The following is a 6,000-nucleotide window of genomic DNA, read 5'->3' on the forward strand; positions in this document are numbered from 1 at the left end:
CAACTTCTCACTTGATTTCTAACCTCAGTAAACGTTTTCAAAATGTGTTTATGGTCTCAATCACTAGTTTAAAGCCTTCTTCAATGCAGTATGATGTTCATTTGGGACATTTTGGCCTCCCTGATTTTATATGTGACGATAAAGCAGGGTATGCATTAGGGCGTGGCTACGTCGTGATTGACAGGTCGATTGGTTCACAGGTTCAGGAGGGCGCCTCATGCTCCTCCTGATGCACATATAAGTAGAATCCCTGTTCTTATTTTGGCGCTGCTCAGATCCGATACTATTGGCCTCCGAGCAGCAGTCCACAAACCAATGGGTGACGTCACGGATATTACGTCCATTTCTTATATACAGTCTATGATAGAAACACCCCAAATGTCTTCTATTCTGTAAAAACAAATGCACAAAAATGAAAAGATTTTTAAAAAGGTTTTACTTTTGTTTACGTGCTACAAATTCTTAATTAATTATAATAATAGTCAAAACTGACCCAGAACACATTGTGAGGGTGTAGAATATGAACAGTATTTAAAGGGTTAAACAGTTTTTAACCACAGTGAACGAAAGCTATAAACCTAAACTTTCATTTTTAGGAGGACAATAAGAGAAATGATACACATGACCTTTATTCTTCTTCCTTTTCTTTAGAAGCATGAAGCAGAAGTGACACTAAATTTAAAGCTGCTGTGTAAAATCCTGCAGCTTTGTTTAGACTGAGCAGCTGATCGGAGCTCGTCACTAACAGGAAGCTTCCTGTCGGCGTTCAGATGAAATATATCAGCGTGTGTTTCTGTGTGAAACCTGAAGGAGGCTGTTTGAAGTTCTCAGGCTGGAGGTTCTGTTCATGTTGTTTGCTGTTCCTGAAGAGAACGACTTCCTGCCGGACGAATGTTCTTTCTTTCATGTTTCTGTTCACGTCAACGTCAGAAGAGCTGAAACTTTATTTAGCTCAGTTTAACCTGCAGAGTTTCTGAGTTTTCTGCTGTTGCTGCTGGAAAGTAACTGCAGTCCAGTTTGAGGTACTTGTACTTTACTGTAGTACAGTTTGAGGTACTTGTACTTTACTGCAGTCCAGTTTGAGGTACTTGTACTTGACTGTAGTACAGTTTGAGGTACTTGTACTTTACTGCAGTACAGTTTGAGGTACTTGTACTTGACTGTAGTACAGTTTGAGGTACTTGTACTTTACTGCAGTACAGTTTGAGGTACTTGTACTTTACTGCAGTCCAGTTTGAGGTACTTGTACTTGACTGTAGTACAGTTTGAGGTACTTGTACTTTACTGCAGTACAGTTTGAGGTACTTGTACTTTACTGTAGTACAGTTTGAGGTACTTGTACTTTACTGCAGTACAGTTTGAGGTACTTGTACTTGACTGTAGTACAGTTTGAGGTACTTGTACTTTACTGTAGTAGAGTTTGAGGTTCTTGTACTTTACTGTAGTATAGTTTGTGGTACTAGTACTTTACTGTAGTACAGTTTGAGGTACTTGTACTTTACTGTAGTATAGTTTGTGGTACTAGTACTTTACTGTAGTATAGTTTGTGGTACTAGTACTTTAGTGTAGTACAGTTTGAGGTACTTGTACTTTACTGCAGTACAGTTTGAGGTACTTGTACTTTACTGTAGTACAGTTTGAGGTACTTGTACTTTACCGTAGTACAGTTTGAGGTACTTGTACTTTACTCTAGTAAAGTTTGTGGTACTAGTACTTTACTTTAGTACAGTTCGAGGTACTTGTACTTTACTGTAGTACAGTTCGAGGTACTTGTACTTTACTGTAGTACAGTTTGAGGTACTTGTACTTTACTCTAGTATAGTTTGTGGTACTTGTACTATAGTGTAGTATAGTTCGAGGTACTTGTACTATAACAGCCGCCTGTTATCACATGACTGTAATTACACAATCACGTCAATCCATCTCCATGACAACCGATGAATACCAAGAGCTGGCAAACAAAAGCTCCGGGAAAAGCTGTACGAATAAAACCTTTTAAATCACACAATCAGAATAATACAGTTTGGTCTAGTGATGCATTGACAGTGTTTTTAACAGGAGTGTAACAGTGATGTAATGTGGAGCAGGAGTCATTGGGTTCATTTACTACATCAGGACTGAACAGTGACGAGGCGGATCACTCAGAGAACAGAAACTAGGACCGGACTGAGCCAGCAGCAGCAGCAGAAGGGAGGGATTACTGAGCGAGAGCCGAGCAGGACGAGTCCAGTTTAAAGAATTTACAGAAGGATCCGATCCAGACGTGACCGAAGTACAGAAACACTGAGTCTATAAATCACTGAGGAGAGAGAGGACTGAACAGAATGAAGTGATGATAAAAGAGAGATGAAGAGAGAAATGAAGGGAAGTGAAGAGTAATACGAGGATAAAAGATAAATAACTGAAGAGAAGTGAAGATAAAATATGAGGAACCAAAACTGAATTATAGTTTCTATGTTTGCAGATATTTGACTTTTGTTTTCTGAGGAATAAAAACTCAACAAGGTGGAAAATAACAAAGTACATTTACACAACTACTGCACTGAAGTACCATTTTAAGGTACTTATACTTTACTGATGATCCAATATTTCAGCAACAATCAAAGATTAGAGAAAAAGTCCAAAAACTGAAAACACATTTGTGTATCAGAACTTAGTTTGTTCTTCTTTCCTCTCCCATTAATCATCTCACCACCCCTCACATTTATCTGCTGACCCTTTGGAGGGGCCCCACCCCTAGGTTGGGAACCACTGGACTAAACTAGCTAACTGTATATAAAGTAGTGTAAACTAGCTCCACCTCCAGCAGCTACAACAGTAACATGCTGCTCTAACACTGATGCTTCACTATTAATAATCTAATGATGTCATATATAATAATATATCAGTCAGAGGACCAAACCACTACTTTACTGTAATACTGCATACTACATCACTCATAATACTGCAGTACTTTTACTGTAATACTGCATACTACATCGCTCATAATACTGCAGTACTTTTACTGTAATACTGCATACTACATCACTCATAATACTGCAGTACTTTTACTGTAATACTGCATACTACATCGCTCATAATACTGCAGTACTTTTACTGTAATACTGCATACTACATCGCTCATAATACTGCAGTACTTTTACTGTAATACTGCATACTACATCACTATAATACTGCAGTACTTTTACTGTAATACTGCATACTACATCACTATAATACTGCAGTACTTTTACTGTAATACTGCATACTACATCGCTCATAATACTGCAGTACTTTTACTGTAATACTGCATACTACATCACTCATAATACTGCAGTACTTTTCAGTCTAATAGAAAGATGAAAACTCTCTTGGATTAATGAACAGCAGCAGTTTGTTGTGTAATCATGATTTCATCATACATCCTGAGGAACATAAAGAATTGTATTTTTTAAGCTGTTAATATGTTTGTTTTGATTCGGTTCAGTGATTTTGGAGTGATGGTTGTTTTTATTTGTCATGAAGGACTTCTTGTGTTCTTCTCTTGGGTGGAGGACTCGCACTGGGAGCTCTGAGAATATTTTGTCTGCAGATTCAACGGGAGGTTCAACAGCCGCGAGCGTCGTCACTTTTCTCTCTTGGATGTGATCAGTAAAATGTGCCGAACGCGCCACGCCAAGCACAGATGTGAGGGATAAAGTCCTGAGTCACATGAAGTCCTGAGGTCATGCAGTCCAGCAAGACCGGGACTTAAGTCAGTTAAAAAGCTCATAATGCAGCTTTCAGTTATGAAGTAAAGAACAGAGGATCATATGTTTGTGGAGCGCTGAAGGCTCATTGGTGGAGTTAAATCAGCTGCATAGAGAATGTTTGTATCTGTTTTTATTGGTTCTGCTTTTGTTTCCAGTCTCTGCTGGAACTGAATCCATTTATCAGACCTGTAGTGTGTTTGTTCTGAATCAGCTGATGAATCAGTGTCAAATGAACCTGAACCTGTGAACCAATCAACCTGTCAATCACCACGTAGCCACGCCCTAATGCATACCCTGCTTTATCGTCACATATAAAATCAGGGAGGCCAAAATGTCCCAAATGAACATCATACTGCATTGAAGAAGGCTTTAAACTAGCGATTGAGACCATAAACACATTTTGAAAACGTTTACTGAGGTTAGAAATCAAGTGAGAAGTTGGTGAATTCTCCATTGACTTGTATAGAGACGGAAGTCCTTTTGACACCAAAACGGTCGCCCCCTGGTGGCCTTTTGATAGAATGCAGTTTTAAGTTTCTTCCTGGTTGGACCGGAGCTCCCCACCTGATTAAAATGTACATTTAGTATTTTGTTGGTTTTATATAATTTGAAATGACATTTGCACCATTTCTTACCAAAAGTAAGACTGAATGCTCCTGAAAATGTCAAATGGTGTAACCACAAAAGAATGATACATATTACATATTTTATCACCTACAGTGTATTTAAGTGGACTTATACTAATAATGACTTCATTTAAAACATGTAAATGTTTCCTGATCTCCATGGTAACCAGAGTAAATGTAATATTTAGAACAATTGTATTCCATTACCTTTATTTAATATAAAGTTATAATGTAAGATCATGCCAAACTAGTTGATATGGTGTTTTATTGAATATTTACTGTTTTTAAGCAAGTTGAATTATTTGGTACAAAGTTTTTATGGTTACACCACTTAGACATTTTTGCTATAATATATAATATATTCTCTCAAAATGGATTAAAAGCAGAAATTTGATGCTGGGTCCACAAAAAAAGAATTTGTGCAAGTTATTCATACGTTTATTTTCACATTTTAACCCTTTAAATTTAAACTAAACCACATGGACACCAGAGATCACGGTTTTACTTCTTGTTTTCATCAATTAATCGGCATCCTGACCTTATCATCATATTAAAGGTATTACTTATTAGAGTCTCCATAAATATGAGATCATCAACCTTCACGTAGTAAAAACAGCTTTTTATGAAATCTCTGAGTTGTCAGATGACGTCAACGCTCGCATCCGTCCGACATAACAGGACCTAATCAAACTTCAATCACAGCGTTTCCTCGTTATAAAACATATTAATCTCCAGCAGGGGTGAGTGACGGTTCTGGACAGAGGACAGAAGATGTGGACGAGTTCAGGGACAAACTTTCAGACTTCTAGTTAACAAATGTGTTTAAGAAACCGGTTAAATCCAGTTTGTTTTTATTCTTCCTCCCTCCTAACTAACTATTGATGAATGTACTCTGGCACTTTGCCCTCAGAAATGACCTCACTCCCTGCTGTTATTTACCCTCCCTCCTCCCCTCCTCCCTCCCTCCCCTCCTCCCCTCCTCCCCTCCTCCCCTCCTTCCTCCCTCCCCTCCTTCCTTCCTTCCACCTCACATAATGCAGCAGGTCGGTATGAAGGGTCCGACGACTCCCTGCATTCCTACATTCCTGCTCCCCCTCCTCCTGCTCCTCCTCCTTCTCCTCCTGCTCCACCTCTTCCTCCTTCACCTCTTCCTCCTCCTGCTCCTCCTCCTCCTCTTCTTCCTCCTCTTCCTCCTCATCCTCCTCCTCCTCCTCATCGTCCTGCTCCTCTCCCTCCTCCTCCTCCTCCTCCTCCTCCTCCTCATCCTCCTCATCCTCCTACTCATCCTCCTCCTCCTGCTCCTCCTCCCCCTCCTCCTCCTTCTCCTCCTCCTCCTCCCCCTCCTTCTCCTCCTCCTCCTCCTCCATCTCCTCCTCCTCATCCCCTTCCTCCTCCCCTTCCTCCTCCTCCTTCTCCTGCTCCCCTTCCTCCTTCTCCTCCCCCTCCTCCTCCTCATCCTCTTCCTCCTCCTCCTTCTCCTCCTCCTCCTCCTCCTCCTCCTCCTCCCCTTCCTTCCTTCCACCTCACATAATGCAGCAGGTCGGTATGAAGGGTCCGACCGCTCCCTGCCCTCCTACATTCCTCCTGCTCCTCCCCCTCCTCCTCCACTTCCTCCTCCCCCTCCTCCTCCTTCTCCTCCTCCT

The 6,000-nt window shown here is 40.6% G+C and overlaps 1 protein-coding gene across 1 annotated transcript in view; it reads left to right on the forward strand.

Annotated features, from left to right (window-relative positions):
- ehd4 (EH-domain containing 4) overlaps positions 1 to 6,000 on the forward strand; it is a 46,528-nt gene that overhangs the window by 32,745 nt on the left and 7,783 nt on the right.

Source organism: Scomber scombrus, chromosome 19, assembly GCF_963691925.1.
Source record: "Scomber scombrus chromosome 19, fScoSco1.1, whole genome shotgun sequence".
NCBI lineage: Eukaryota > Metazoa > Chordata > Actinopteri > Scombriformes > Scombridae > Scomber > Scomber scombrus.